We start from the raw sequence: 17157 nt of genomic DNA, 5'->3' as shown, positions 1-17157 counted from the left end.
CCATCCCTCAGGGACTCTCCTGCCTGTCCCAGCTACTCTCCAACCACGCCCACATTTCAGCGGGAGTCAGTTCCAGGCACCCCGGAATCACCACCAAACTCACCAGTTTCACTCAATTACTCTCCAGTCTCTCTCATGTCTTCACCAGCCCTCAGGGACTCTCCTGCCTGTCCCAGCTACTCTCCAGCCACGCCCAGATGTCAGCTGGAGTCAGTTCCAGGCACCCCGGAGTCACCACCAAACTCACCAGTTTCACTGAGTTACTCCCCGGTCTCTCTCATGTCTTCACCCCCAGCCCTCAGGGACTCTCCTGTGTGTCCCCGCTACTCTCCAACCACGCCCAGATTTCAGCGGGAGTCAGTTCCAGGCACCCAGGGATCACCTACAAACTCACCAGTTTCACTGAGTTACTCCCCGGTCTCTCTCATGTCTTCACCCCCAGCCCCCTGGGACTCCCCTGTCTGTCCCAGCTACTCTCCTGCCACGCCCAGATTCCAGCGGGAGTCAGCCTCCTGCATTCCGGAGTCACCTACAGACTCACAGACCTCACTGAGATCCTCCCTGGTCTCTCTCAGGTCTTTGCCCTCAGCCCACAGGGACTCTTGTGTCTCTTTCAGCTACTCTCAAAAGTTCTCTAGATTCCAGCTGGAGTCGGTTCCAGGCACCCAGGACACAACACCAAACTCACCAATTTCACTGACTTACTCCCCATTCTCGCTCATGTTGTCACCTCCAGCCCTCAGGGACTCTTCTGTCTCCCTCAGCTACTCTCCAACCATCTCCCGATTTCACCTGGAGTCAGCTTCCCACACCCAGGAATCACCTGCAGACTCACGGACCTTACTGCATCCCTCCCCCATTTCCTTCACCTCTTCACTCCCAGCCCTCAGGGACTCTCCTGCGTCTCCCAGCTTCTCTCCAGCCTTCCCCAGATTTCTGCCGCAGTCAGCCCCAGGCACCCAGGAGAACCCTAGACACTCACAGGCCTCACGAGACTATCTCCCTATGACCTGTATCTATACAGGGATGGCTCCCACCTATCCCTCAGTGACCCCAAACCCATCTCCACTTACACTCAGACACTCCCAGGGCCTGACAGCTACTCCCCGTTATTGTCCTTCAGTTCGAAGCCCTGGCCAATCTACTAGCCAACATGACGCAGTTACCTGGCCATTTCTCCACATTTCTGGTGCGGGCCCCACACCCAGCCGCAGAAGAGCCTCTCCTGCATTCCGTCCTCACACACAGGCCTGTCCATCTACTTGCTACTGTCACACTCTTGCCAGCAGAAGAGGCCCCTGTATTGGCCGATATCACCACCCAGGCTATCCTCACCCCACAGCTGTGCAGCGGGACCCTCCTGCTGGCCCACCTGGCTGCCAGAGCCCATGCGGACACGAACCTCCAGCATGTCGGCGTCCCTGCGGGCGACACTACCGGTGACATGGCTAGCATGGCCCTCCTCCCTGGCAGTGACGCTGTTGATGTGAGCCCCACTTGCAGATCTGTCATTTGTACATAAGGCCGTTTCCCCTTTTCTCTCTCTCTTCCATTCACAGGGCTATTCATTCTCTCTGTTTCTGCCTCCGTTTCAGATATTTACTCACCTTTTTCTCCTTCACTATGTCTGCCGTGGTCTCGATGAGAGTGTGCCACATAAGATTCCCCCATTAAAAGTCATGAATTGAGTGGCTTTTACTGTATTTCTGGTTGTGCACATTCCATTTTAATTCGCAATCCATTTTAGAACAGTTTATCACCACCGACCAGAGAAAAACCCTGTAAACATTGGTCACTCCTCATTCTCTCTCAAACCCTCTCCCTGACCCTCAGCCCTAGGTAACAACTACATAGAGCGATCAACCCCATATCCATAGATTTCCATATTGTGGGCATTTCATATCAACACAATTGCACAATATGTGAGCTTTTGTGACTGACTTTACACTTAGCACAATATTTTCAAGATTCATCCACATTCTAGCCATACCCACAGTGGGAAACCATTTTCTTTCTTTTTGGTTTCAGTAACACCGGGTGTTTTCTCCTTCCTTCCTTCTCTCCTTCCTTCCTTCCTTCTCTCCTTCCTTCCTTCCTTCCTTCCTTCCTTCCTTCCTTCCTTCCTTCCTTCCTCCTATTTCTCTCTTACACCTTCTGCCCTCTCTGCTTCATAGGCCTTAGCTGCATCCTACATTCTGCGTTTTTCTTGGGAAATCCTCGGCAGTTTCCGGAAAATTGTGTTATTGTTACTATTTACCGCTGTCTCTCATTCATGATTCTCCATCAGTTGTAAACCTCTATTGCTTTTTCCCAAGTCACTAAGTATATTTTAATTAGGTACGCCTGTTTTTCTTTATACAGCCATTTCTGGAGTACAGGGTCACATACTCAAAAACACTGTGTAACTCAAAATCTCATCTGATATCCCAATATACCCATCACAAAGTTGAAAAATCATAAATCAAACCATCATAAGTCACGGTTTGTCCGTGGATATGGGCTTCATCAATTCCATTGTATTCAATAATGCTGTACACCATTAACAGTGGCAGACTGTTGGGGAGTGGATTTTGATAGCATTTTAAAAAACAGTTATTAGAGGGATACTTTAACCTGACTGAATATCTGATCTAATTGTATTAGCACGGTGAATGATTATGTGAAATGTTTTGAGACAGAGTAGTACATTTGTGAATGAAATTTTATGGCTTTTTTCACTTAGTAGGAACCTTTGTGTGCGGAAAGCTGAGAAAATGACTTTCTGCTGTAGAGTCTGGCATTCATTGTAGATTAAAGCTTATTTTTCTGCGAATAAATCTTATTCAATAAAATACTATTTTTAAAAATAAAAAAAAAGACACTTGTGATGTGAAGTCATTATCCTCAGCAAAGTAATCCGGAAAGGAAAACCAAACACCATATTCTCACTTATCATGGGAGCTGAAAAATGAGATCACATGGACACAGGAAGGGGAACAACACACACTGGGGCCTGTCGGGAGGCAGAGCATTAGGAAAAACAGCTAATGCATGCCGGGCTTAATAACTAGGTGATGGGTTGACAGGTGCAGCAAACCACCATGGCACACGTTTACCTTTGTAACAAATCTGCACATCCTGCACATATACCCCAGAACTTAGAAACGAAACGAAACGGAAACACAATAACAAAAGGCTAGCGGCAAACTGAAGTTTCAAACTCAGAATGTGACGGACCCACTTTGGTTCAAATCATGGTTCTCAACCCAGGTGCCATAAGGTCAGGATAAAGAATTTGGTTACATATTGTAAATAAGACGTACAACAAATGACTAGAAAAGTTATTCTCAACATATGTGTGTCTTCTAATTCAAGGATGACGCTATCTACCGGGACACAGCATTAGATTCCAAAGGGCTCAGTCCCGCAAGACTGGCCTCCCACTCTATTAACAATGGGAAGCCCAGCGTTGTTTTACCTCTGCTTCTTAGCAACTGGCTATAAATCGGGTTTCCACCACTCGCAGTTTTAGTCGCATTAATTTGCTGGAAGAGTTCACAGCACGCAGGGAAACACTTACATTTACCATTTTATTATAGCGGATGTTGCCAAAAATTCAGAAAAAAGACTTTGGGCCCGGCATGTGGGGAGGGGCGCACTACCTTCCAGGGAGTGTTATCCAGAAGCCCTCTAAACCCAGTCCTTTCGGGTTTTTATGGAGACCTCATTCTATAGGCATGATGGGTTAAACCATAGGCTATTGGTGAGCAACTCAACCTGAGGCTCTCAACCCTCCCTGGAAATTGGGGTTGAGGCTTTGCCATTCTCAGTCTGAGTAAAGGAATTTACATGAACGGAATTTTAAAAGAGATTAGCATAGCTGGAAACTTAATTAGGTGATTGAATTATCCGGAGCCACACCTTGATGTTCCTAACCCGAGCACCCTCATCCAACGAATGCTCCACCCAACTGGCTCCCAAGTCTCTACGTGGTTCCAGAGCAAAGGAATGTTTATACAAGGCATATCTCCACGTTTTCTTCAAAGTCTTTTCGCTTCCACGGGTAATTCTTAAACTGCCATGCATCAGGGTCGGGGGAGGGCTTGTTACAACACAGATCTGTGGATCTCCGGGGTTTAAGGGTTGCAAGGACGCTGCTGCTGTCAAAACCACAAGGTGAGAACCACAGAACCACTAGTTGGTTTTCAGTGTTTCAGTGCATTTCATTCATAATATATTTGACCAAGAAATCTTGTAAGTTCTTAGATTGTCCCAAATGTGGCGCATGAAATCAAATCAGGAGAAGAGTTTCCTAGGAGGTGTAGCCTGGGAAAGTTGGGGGTGACTGATGGAAAGGAGGAGCGAAGCTCCGCCCTTTCCGCTGCTAGGCTGCGCCCGAGGCTATTTAAACCCACCCTGGCGGGCCTGTCCTCAGATCTTCGCAGAGCGGAGCAGCGGCCGGAGCGTTTTGCGGGCTCTGCGTGGACTTGGAGCTTACAGCGTCTTGCGACCTGGAGGCGGATTCAGAGGACAGGACAGAACACTTGGGTAAGTGTATCTCTGTCTGTCTGTCTGTCTGTCTGTCTCATTGGTTGGTTTATTTCCATTTTCTTGAGGAGCACATACCTCACAACACACACACACACACACACACACACACACACACACACACACTCGTTCATTCTGCGGGTTAGAAATTTGGTAGGGGTCCCTGGGAGCTACAGGTTTCCTAGTCATGTCTGCACCTAAGAACAGTAGGGTCTTGTCTGCCTCTTCTTATGAAAGGTCCCCCAGCCCGGACTCCCCAAGATCCATGCAAGCCTCACCCAGCTTCTCCCTCTCCCCTCTCAGAAACTCAGACTTAAGAGGAAGCTCCTCACCAGGGATCCGGAGCTACCATTCACCATCCCCTAGGGCTTCTCCACACTCACCTCTGTCATCACCAGAATCCCACAAGCTCCCATTTCCCTTTCCTCACCGTGATGGGCAATCAATGAAGCCTTTGGGCTCTCCCGTGTCCTCCTCTGGGGATTCTTTAGAGTCACCAGGTTCATCAATATTATACCACATGTTCTTACGGCCATCACCCAGCAGCTCACAACCAGCTCTCGGGGAGACTCTTGTGTCTCCCAGCTACTCTCCAAACAACCCCAGATTTCAGCTGGAGTCAGCCCCCCACACCCAGGAATCACCTACAAACTCACGGGCCTCACGGTGCTCCTCCCCTATGTCTTTCATCTCTTCAACCCCAGGCCTCAGGGACTCTCCCGTGTCTCCCACTTACTCTCCAGCCATCCCCAGGTTTCTGCGGGAGTCAGCCCCATGCACCCAGGAGTCCCCCAGAGACTCACAGGTTTCGGGAGATTGTGAGCGGTCCCCCGTCCCTGACGCCTCAGGATTCATGCCCGCCTCACCCAGCTTTTCCCTCTCCCCTCCCAGAAACTCAGACCCAAGGGTCAGCTCCCCACCAGGGATGTGGAAGTACTCTACATCATCCCGCAGGGCTTCACCACTCTCACATCCATCATCAACAGAATTTCACAACGTTACATTTCCCTTTCCTAACCAAGCAGGACAATCACTCATTTCATTGTGCTCTCCCGTGTCCTCCTCCGGAGATTCTTCACAGTCACCTCATTCATCAATAATATACCATATGTTCCTACTGCTATCATCCAGCAGCTCACCCCCAGCCGTCAATGACTCTCCTGTCTGTCCCAGCTACTCTCCAACTACGCCCAGATTTCAGCGGGGGTCGGTCTCCCACACCCCAGAAGCACCTACAAACTCACAGACTTCAGTGAGATCCTCGCCAGTCTCTCTCACGTCTTCACCCCCAGCCCTTACGGACCCTCCTGTCTCTCTCAACTACTATCCAACCACGCCCACATTTCAGCGGGAGTCAGTTCCAGCAACCCAGGGATCACCAGCAAGCTCACCACTTTCACTGAGTTACTCCCCAGTCTCTAGCACGTCTTTATCCCCAACCCTCAGGGACTCTCCTGTCTGTCCCAGCTACTCTCCAACCACGCCCACATTTCAGCGAGAATCAGTTGCAGGCACCCAGAAATCACCACCAAGCTCACCAATTTCACTGCGTTACTCCCCAGTCTCTCTCATGTCTTCACCATCCCTCAGGGACTCTCCTGCCTGTCCCAGCTACTATCCAACCACGCCCACATTTCAGCGGGAGTCACTTCCAGGCACCCCGGAATCACCATCAAACTCACCAATTTCACTCAATTACTCCCCAGTCTCCCTCATGTCTTCACCAGCCCTCAGGGACTCTCCTGTGGGTCCCAACTACTCTCAAACCACGCCCACATTTCAGCGGGAGTCAGTTCCAGGCACCCCGGAATCACCACCAAACTCACCAGTTTCACTCAATTACTCTCCAGTCTCTCTCATGTCTTCACCAGCCCTCAGGGACTCTCCTGCCTGTCCCAGCTACTCTCCAGCCACGCCCAGATGTCAGCTGGAGTCAGTTCCAGGCACCCCGGAGTCACCACCAAACTCACCAGTTTCACTGAGTTACTCCCCGGTCTCTCTCATGTCTTCAACCCCAGCCCTCAGGGACTCTCCTGTGTGTCCCCGCTACTCTCCAACCACGCCCAGATTTCAGCGGGAGTCAGTTCCAGGCACCCAGGGATCACCACCAAACTCACCAGTTTCACTGAGTTACTCCCCGGTCTCTCTCATGTCTTCACCCCCAGCCCCCTGGGGCTCCCCTGTCTGTCCCAGCTACTCTCCTGCCACGCCCAGATTCCAGCGGGAGTCAGCCTCCTGCATTCCGGAGTCACCTACAGACTCACAGACCTCACTGAGATCCTCCCTGGTCTCTCTCAGGTCTTTGCCCTCAGCCCACAGGGACTCTTGTGTCTCTTTCAGCTACTCTCAAAAGTTCTCTAGATTCCAGCTGGAGTCGGTTCCAGGCACCCAGGACACAACACCAAACTCACCAATTTCACTGACTTACTCCCCATTCTCGCTCATGTTGTCACCTCCAGCCCTCAGGGACTCTTCTGTCTCCCTCAGCTACTCTCCAACCTTCTCCCGATTTCACCTGGAGTCAGCTTCCCACACCCAGGAATCACCTGCAGACTCACGGACCTTACTGCATCCCTCCCCCATTTCCTTCACCTCTTCACTCCCAGCCCTCAGGGACTCTCCTGCGTCTCCCAGCTTCTCTCCAGCCTTCCCCAGATTTCTGCCGCAGTCAGCCCCAGGCACCCAGGAGAACCCTAGACACTCACAGGCCTCACGAGACTATCTCCCTATGACCTGTATCTATACAGGGATGGCTCCCACCTATCCCTCAGTGACCCCAAACCCATCTCCACTTACACTCAGACACTCCCAGGGCCTGACAGCTACTCCCCGTTATTGTCCTTCAGTTCGAAGCCCTGGCCAATCTACTAGCCAACATGACGCAGTTACCTGGCCATTTCTCCACATTTCTGGTGCGGGCCCCACACCCAGCCGCAGAAGAGCCTCTCCTGCATTCCGTCCTCACACACAGGCCTGTCCATCTACTTGCTACTGTCACACTCTTGCCAGCAGAAGAGGCCCCTGTATTGGCCGATATCACCACCCAGGCTATCCTCACCCCACAGCTGTGCAGCGGGACCCTCCTGCTGGCCCACCTGGCTGCCAGAGCCCATGCGGACACGAACCTCCAGCGTGTCGCCGTCCCTGCGGGCGACACTACCGGTGACATGGCTAGCATGACCCTCCTCCCTGGCAGTGACACTGTTGATGTCAGCCCCACTCGCAGATCTGTCATTTGTACATAAGGCCGTTTCCCCTTTTCTCTCTCTCTTCCATTCACAGGGCTATTCATTCTCTCTGTTTCTGCCTCCGTTTCAGATATTTACTCACCTTTTTCTCTTTCACTATGTCTGCCGTGGTCTCGATGAGAGTGTGCCACATAAGATTCCCCCATTAAAAGTCATGAATTGAGTGGCTTTTACTCTATTTCTGGTTGTGCACATTCCATTTTAATTCGCAATCCATTTTAGAACATTTTATCACCACCGACCAGAGAAAAACCCTGTAAACATTGGTCACTCCTCATTCTCTCTCAAACCCTCTCCCTGACCCTCAGCCCTAGGTAACAACTACATAGAGCGATCAACCCCATATCCACAGATTTCCACATTGTGGGCATTTCATATAAACACAATTGCACAATATGTGAGCTTTTGTGACTGAATTTACACTTAGCACAATATTTTCAAGATTCATCCACATTCTAGCCATACCCACAGTGGGAAACCATTTTCTTTCTTTTTGGTTTTAGTAACACCGGGTGTTTTCTCCTTCCTTCCTTCTCTCCTTCCTTCCTTCCTTCCTTCCTTCCTTCCTTCCTTCCTTCCTTCCTTCCTTCCTTCCTTCCTTCCTCCTATTTCTCTCTTACACCTTCTGCCCTCTCTGCTTCATAAGCCTTAGCTGCATCCCACATTCTGCGTTTTTTTTGGGAAATCCTCGGCAGTTTCCGGAAAATTGTGTTATTGTTACTATTTATCGCTGTCTCTCATTCATGATTCTCCATCAATTGTAAACCTCTATTGCTTTTTCCCAAGTCACTAAGTATATTTTTATTAGGTACGCCTGTTTTTCTTTATACAGCCATTTCTCGAGTACAGGGTCACATACTCAAAAACACTGTGTAACTCAAAAACTCATCTAATATCCCAATATACCCATCACAAAGTTGAAAAATCATAAATCAAACCATCATAAGTCACGGTTTGTCCGTGGATATGGGCTTCATCAATTCCATTGTATTCAATAATGCTGTACACCATTAACAGTGGCAGACTGTTGGGGAGTGGATTTTGATAGCATTTTAAAAAACAGTTATTAGAGGGATACTTTAACCTGACTGAATATCTGATCTAATTGTATTAGCACGGTGAATGATTAAGTGAAATGTTTTGAGACAGAGTAGTACATTTGTGAATGAAATTTTATGGCTTTTTTCACTTAGTAGGAACCTTTGTGTGCGGAAAGCTGAGAAAATTACTTTCTGCTGTAAAGTCTGGCATTCATTGTAGATTAAAGCTTATTTTTCTGCGAATAAATCTTATTCAATAAAATACTATTTTTTAAAATAAAAAAAAAGACACTGGTGATGTGAAGTCATTATCCTCAGCAAAGTAATCCGGAAAGGAAAACAAAACACCATATTCTCACTTATCATGGGAGCTGAAAAATGGGATCACATGGACACAGGAAGGGGAACAACACACACTGGGGCCTGTCGGGAGGCAGAGCATTAGGAAAAACAGCTAATGCATGCCGGGCTTAATAACCAGGTGATGGGTTGACAGGTGCAGCAAACCACCATGGCACACGTTTACCTTTGTAACAAATCTGCACATCCTGCACATATACCCCAGAACTTAGAAACGAAACGAAACGAAACGGAAACACAATAACAAAAGGCTAGCGGCAAACTAAAGTTTCAAACTCAGAATGTGACGGACCCACTTTGGTTCAAATCGTGGTTCTCAACCCAGGTGCCATAAGGTCAGGATAAAGAATTTGGTTACATATTGTAAATAAGACATACAGCAAATGACTAGAAAAGTTATTCTCAACATATGTGTGTCTTCTAATTCAAGGATGACGCTATCTACCGGGACACAGCATTAGATTCCAAAGGGCTCAGTCCCGCAAGACTGGCCTCCCACTCTATTAACAATGGGAAGCCCAGCGTTGTTTTACCTCTGCTTCTTAGCAACTGGCTATAAATCGGGTTTCCACCACTCGCAGTTTTAGTTGCATTAATTTGCTGGAAGAGTTCACAGCAAGCAGGGAAACACTTACATTTACCATTTTACTATAGCGGATGTTGCCAAAAAGTCAGAAAAAAGACTTTGGGCCCGGCATGTGGGGAGGGGCGCACTACCTTCCAGGAAGTGTTATCCAGAAGCCCTCTAAACCCAGTCCTTTCGGGTTTTTATGTAGACCTCATTCTATAGGCATGATGGGTTAAACCATAGGCTATTGGTGAGCAACTCAACCTGAGGCTCTCAACCCTCCCTGGAAATTGGGGTTGAGGCTTTGCCATTCTCAGTCTGAGTAAAGGAATTTACATGAACGGAATTTTAAAAGAGATTAGCATAGCTGGAATCTTAATTAGGTGATTGAATTATCCGGAGCCACACCTTGATGTTCCTAACCCGAGCACCCTCATCCAACGAATGCTCCACCCAACTGGCTCCCAAGTCTCTACGTGGTTCCAGAGAAAAGGAATGTTTATACAAGGCATATCTCCACGTTTTCTTCAAAGTCTTTTCGCTTCCACGGGTAATTCTTAAACTGCCATGCATCAGGGTCAGGGGGAGGGCTTGTTACAACACAGATCTGTGGATATCCGGGGTTTGAGGGTTGCAAGGACGCTGCTGGTGTCAAAACCACAAGGTGAGAACCACAGAACCACTAGTTGGTTTTCAGTGTTTCAGTGCATTTAATTCATAATATATTTGACCAAGAAAACTTGTAAGTTCTTAGATTGTCCCAAATGTGGCGCATGAAATCAAATCAGGAGAAGAGTTTCCTAGGAGGTGTAGCCTGGGAAAGTTGGAGGTGACTGATGGAAAGGAGGAGGGAAGCTCCGCCCTTTCCGCTGCTAGGCTGCGCCCGAGGCTATTTAAACCCACCCTGGCGGGCCTGTACTCAGATCTTCGCAGAGCGGAGCAGCGGCCAGAGCGTTTTGCGGGCTCTGCGTGGACTTGGAGCTTACAGCGTCTTGCGAATTGGAAGTGGATTCAGAGGACAGGACAGAACACTTGGGTAAGTGTATCTCTGTCTGTCTGTCTGTCTCATTGGTTGGTTTATTTCCATTTTCTTGAGGATCACATACCTCACAACACACACACAAACACACACACACACACACACACACACACACACACTCGTTCATTCTGCGGGTTAGAAAATTGGTAGGGGTCCCTGGGAGCTACAGGTTTCCTAGTCATGTCTGCACCTAAGAACAGTAGGGTCTTGTCTGCCTCTTCTTATGAAAGGTCCCCCAGCCCGGACTCCCCAAGATCCATGCTAGCCTCACCCAGCTTCTCCCTCTCCCCTCTCAGAAACTCAGACTTAAGAGAAAGCTCCTCACCAGGGATCCGGAGCTACCATTCACCATCCCCTAGGGATTCACCACCCTCACCTCTGTCATCACCAGAATCCCACAAGCTCCCATTTCCCTTTCCTCACCGTGTTGGGCAATCAATGAAGCCTTTGGGCTCTCCCGTGTCCTCCTCTGGGGATTCTTTAGAGTCACCAGGTTCATCAATAATATACCACATGTTCTTACTGCCATCACCCAGCAGCTCTCAACCAGCTCTCGGGGAGACTCTTGTGTCTCCCAGCTACTCTCCAAACAACCCCAGATTTCAGCTGGAGTCAGCCCCCCACACCCAGGAATCACCTACAAACTCACTGGCCTCACGGTGCTCCTCCCGTATGTCTTTCATCTCTTCAACCCCAGGCCTCAGGGACTCTCCCGTGTCTCCCACTTACTCTCCAGCCATCCCCAGGTTTCTGCGGGAGTCAGCCCCATGCACCCAGGAGTCCCCCAGAGACTCACAGGTTTCGGGAGATTGTGAGCGGTCCCCCGTCCCTGACGCCTCAGGATTCATGCCCGCCTCACCCAGCTTCTCCCTCTCCCCTCCCAGAAACTCAGACCCAAGGGTCAGCTCCCCACCAGGGATGTGGAAGTACTCTACATCATCCCGCAGGGCTTCACCACTCTCACATCCATCATCAACAGAATTTCACAACGTTAGATTTCCCTTTCCTAACCAAGCAGGACAATCACTCATGTCATTGTGCTCTCCCGTGTCCTCCTCCGGAGATTCTTCACAGTCACCTCATTCATCAATAATATACCATATGTTCCTACTGCCATCATCCAGCAGCTCACCCCCAGCCGTCAATGACTCTCCTGTCTGTCCCAGCTACTCTCCAACTACGCCCAGATTTCAGCGGGAGTCGTTCTCCCGCACCCCAGAAGCACCTACAAACTCACAGACTTCAGTGAGATCCTCGCCGGTCTCTCTCACGTCTTCACCCCCAGCCCTTACGGACTCTCCTGTCTCTCTCAACTACTATCCAACCACGCCCACATTTCAGCGGGAGTCAGTTCCAGCAACCCAGGGATCACCAGCAAGCTCACCACTTTCATTGAGTTACTCCCCAGTCTCTAGCACGTCTTTATCCCCAACCCTCAGGGACTCTCCTGTCTGTCCCAGCTACTCTCCAACCACGCCCACATTTCAGCGAGAGTCAGTTGCAGGCACCCAGAAATCACCACCAAACTCACCAATTTCACTGCGTTACTCCCCAGTCTCTCTCATGTCTTCACCATCCCTCAGGGACTCTCCTGTCTGTCCCAGCTACTCTCCAACCACGCCCACATTTCAGCGAGAGTCAGTTGCAGGCACCCAGAAATCACCACCAAACTCACCAATTTCACTGCGTTACTCCCCAGTCTCTCTCATGTCTTCACCATCCCTCAGGGACTCTCCTGCCTGTCCCAGCTACTATCCAACCACGCCCACATTTCAGCGGGAGTCACTTCCAGGCACCCCGGAATCACCATCAAACTCACCAATTTCACTCAATTACTCCCCAGTCTCCCTCATGTCTTCACCAGCCCTCAGGGACTCTCCTGTGGGTCCCAACTACTCTCAAACCACGCCCACATTTCAGCGGGAGTCAGTTCCAGGCACCCCGGAATCACCACCAAACTCACCAGTTTCACTCAATTACTCTCCAGTCTCTCTCATGTCTTCACCAGCCCTCAGGGACTCTCCTGCCTGTCCCAGCTACTCTCCAGCCACGCCCAGATGTCAGCTGGAGTCAGTTCCAGGCACCCCGGAGTCACCACCAAACTCACCAGTTTCACTGAGTTACTCCCCGGTCTCTCTCATGTCTTCAACCCCAGCCCTCAGGGACTCTCCTGTGTGTCCCCGCTACTCTCCAACCACGCCCAGATTTCAGCGGGAGTCAGTTCCAGGCACCCAGGGATCACCACCAAACTCACCAGTTTCACTGAGTTACTCCCCGGTCTCTCTCATGTCTTCACCCCCAGCCCCCTGGGGCTCCCCTGTCTGTCCCAGCTACTCTCCTGCCACGCCCAGATTCCAGCGGGAGTCAGCCTCCTGCATTCCGGAGTCACCTACAGACTCACAGACCTCACTGAGATCCTCCCTGGTCTCTCTCAGGTCTTTGCCCTCAGCCCACAGGGACTCTTGTGTCTCTTTCAGCTACTCTCAAAAGTTCTCTAGATTCCAGCTGGAGTCGGTTCCAGGCACCCAGGACACAACACCAAACTCACCAATTTCACTGACTTACTCCCCATTCTCGCTCATGTTGTCACCTCCAGCCCTCAGGGACTCTTCTGTCTCCCTCAGCTACTCTCCAACCTTCTCCCGATTTCACCTGGAGTCAGCTTCCCACACCCAGGAATCACCTGCAGACTCACGGACCTTACTGCATCCCTCCCCCATTTCCTTCACCTCTTCACTCCCAGCCCTCAGGGACTCTCCTGCGTCTCCCAGCTTCTCTCCAGCCTTCCCCAGATTTCTGCCGCAGTCAGCCCCAGGCACCCAGGAGAACCCTAGACACTCACAGGCCTCACGAGACTATCTCCCTATGACCTGTATCTATACAGGGATGGCTCCCACCTATCCCTCAGTGACCCCAAACCCATCTCCACTTACACTCAGACACTCCCAGGGCCTGACAGCTACTCCCCGTTATTGTCCTTCAGTTCGAAGCCCTGGCCAATCTACTAGCCAACATGACGCAGTTACCTGGCCATTTCTCCACATTTCTGGTGCGGGCCCCACACCCAGCCGCAGAAGAGCCTCTCCTGCATTCCGTCCTCACACACAGGCCTGTCCATCTACTTGCTACTGTCACACTCTTGCCAGCAGAAGAGGCCCCTGTATTGGCCGATATCACCACCCAGGCTATCCTCACCCCACAGCTGTGCAGCGGGACCCTCCTGCTGGCCCACCTGGCTGCCAGAGCCCATGCGGACACGAACCTCCAGCGTGTCGCCGTCCCTGCGGGCGACACTACCGGTGACATGGCTAGCATGACCCTCCTCCCTGGCAGTGACACTGTTGATGTCAGCCCCACTCGCAGATCTGTCATTTGTACATAAGGCCGTTTCCCCTTTTCTCTCTCTCTTCCATTCACAGGGCTATTCATTCTCTCTGTTTCTGCCTCCGTTTCAGATATTTACTCACCTTTTTCTCTTTCACTATGTCTGCCGTGGTCTCGATGAGAGTGTGCCACATAAGATTCCCCCATTAAAAGTCATGAATTGAGTGGCTTTTACTCTATTTCTGGTTGTGCACATTCCATTTTAATTCGCAATCCATTTTAGAACATTTTATCACCACCGACCAGAGAAAAACCCTGTAAACATTGGTCACTCCTCATTCTCTCTCAAACCCTCTCCCTGACCCTCAGCCCTAGGTAACAACTACATAGAGCGATCAACCCCATATCCACAGATTTCCACATTGTGGGCATTTCATATAAACACAATTGCACAATATGTGAGCTTTTGTGACTGAATTTACACTTAGCACAATATTTTCAAGATTCATCCACATTCTAGCCATACCCACAGTGGGAAACCATTTTCTTTCTTTTTGGTTTTAGTAACACCGGGTGTTTTCTCCTTCCTTCCTTCTCTCCTTCCTTCCTTCCTTCCTTCCTTCCTTCCTTCCTTCTTTCCTCCTATTTCTCTCTTACACCTTCTGCCCTGTCTGCTTCATAGGCCTTAGCTGCATCCTACGTTCTGCGTTTTTTTTGGGAAATCCTCGGCAGTTTCCGGAAAATTGTGTTATTGTTACTATTTACCGCTGTCTCTCATTCATGATTCTCCATCAATTGTAAACCTCTATTGGTTTTTCCCGAGTCACTAAGTATATTTTAATTAGGTACGCCTGATTTTCTTTATACAGCCATTTCTGGAGTACAGGGTCACATACTCAAAAACACTGTGTAACTCAAAAACTCATCTAATATCCCAATATACCCATCACAAAATTGAAAAATCATAAATCAAACCATCATAAGTCACGGTTTGTCCGTGGATATGGGCTTCATCAATTCCATTGTATTCAATAATGCTGTACACCATTAACAGTGGCAGACTGTTGGGGAGTGGATTTTGATAGCATTTTAAAAAACAGTTATTAGAGGGATACTTTAACCTGACTGAATATCTGATCTAATTGTATTAGCACGGTGAATGATTAAGTGAAATGTTTTGAGACAGAGTAGTACATTTGTGAATGAAATTTTATGGCTTTTTTCACTGAGTAGGAACCTTTGTGTGCGGAAAGCTGAGAAAATTACTTTCTGCTGTAGAGTCTGGCATTCATTGTAGATTAAAGCTTATTTTTCTGCGAATAAATCTTATTCAATAAAATACTATTTTTTAAAATAAAAAAAAAAAACACTTGTGATGTGTAGTCATTATCCTCAGCAAAGTAATTCGGAAAGGAAAACCAAACACCATATTCTCACTTATCATGGGAGCTGAAGAATGGGATCACATGGACACAGGAAGGGGAACAACACACACTGGGGCCTGTCGGGAGGCAGAGCATTAGGAAAAACAGCTAATGCATGCCGGGCTTAATAACCAGGTGATGGGTTGACAGGTGCAGCAAACCACCATGGCACACGTTTACCTTTGTAACAAATCTGCACATCCTGCACATATACCCCAGAACTTAGAAACGAAACGAAACGAAACGGAAACACAATAACAGAAGGCTAGCGGCAAACTAAAGTTTCAAACTCAGAATGTGACGGACCCACTTTGGTTCAAATCATGGTTCTCAACCCAGGTGCCATAAGGTCAGGATAAAGAATTTGGTTACATATTGTAAATAAGACATACAGCAAATGACTAGAAAAGTTATTCTCAACATATGTGTGTCTTCTAATTCAAGGATGACGCTATCTACCGGGACACAGCATTAGATTCCAAAGGGCTCAGTCCCGCAAGACTGGCCTCCCACTCTATTAACAATGGGAAGCCCAGCGTTGTTTTACCTCTGCTTCTTAGCAACTGGCTATAAATCGGGTTTCCACCACTCGCAGTTTTAGTTGCATTAATTTGCTGGAAGAGTTCACAGCAAGCAGGGAAACACTTACATTTACCATTTTATTATAGCGGATGTTGCCAAAAATTCAGAAAAAAGACTTTGGGCCCGGCATGTGGGGAGGGGCGCACTACCTTCCAGGAAGTGTTATCCAGAAGCCCTCTAAACCCAGTCCTTTCGGGTTTTTATGGAGACCTCATTCTATAGGCATGATGGGTTAAACCATAGGCTATTGGTGAGCAACTCAACCTGAGGCTCTCAACCCTCCCTGGAAATTGGGGTTGAGGCTTTCCCATTCTCAGTCTGAGTAAAGGAATTTACATGAACGGAATTTTAAAAGAGATTAGCATAGCTGGAAACTTAATTAGGTGATTGAATTATCCGGAGCCACACCTTGATGTTCCTAACCCGAGCACCCTCATCCAACGAATGCTCCACCCAACTGGCTCCCAAGTCTCTACGTGGTTCCAGAGCAAAGGAATGTTTATACAAGGCATATCTCCACGTTTTCTTCAAAGTCTTTTCGCTTCCACGGGTAATTCTTAAACTGCCATGCATCAGGGTCGGGGGAGGGCTTGTTACAACACAGATCTGTGGATCTCCGGGGTTTAAGGGTTGCAAGGACGCTGCTGCTGTCAAAACCACAAGGTGAGAACCACAGAACCACTAGTTGGTTTTCAGTGTTTCAGTGCATTTCATTCATAATATATTTGACCAAGAAATCTTGTAAGTTCTTAGATTGTCCCAAATGTGGCGCATGAAATCAAATCAGGAGAAGAGTTTCCTAGGAGGTGTAGCCTGGGAAAGTTGGGGGTGACTGATGGAAAGGAGGAGCGAAGCTCCGCCCTTTCCGCTGCTAGGCTGCGCCCGAGGCTATTTAAACCCACCCTGGCGGGCCTGTCCTCAGATCTTCGCAGAGCGGAGCAGCGGCCGGAGCGTTTTGCGGGCTCTGCGTGGACTTGGAGCTTACAGCGTCTTGCGACCTGGAGGCGGATTCAGAGGACAGGACAGAACACTTGGGTAAGTGTAT

The sequence above is a fragment of the Pongo abelii genome, chromosome 11 (assembly GCF_028885655.2).
Source record: "Pongo abelii isolate AG06213 chromosome 11, NHGRI_mPonAbe1-v2.0_pri, whole genome shotgun sequence".
NCBI classification, from domain to species: domain Eukaryota; kingdom Metazoa; phylum Chordata; class Mammalia; order Primates; family Hominidae; genus Pongo; species Pongo abelii.
The sequence above is the reverse complement of the archived record's forward strand: the minus strand, read 5'-3'. Positions refer to the sequence as shown.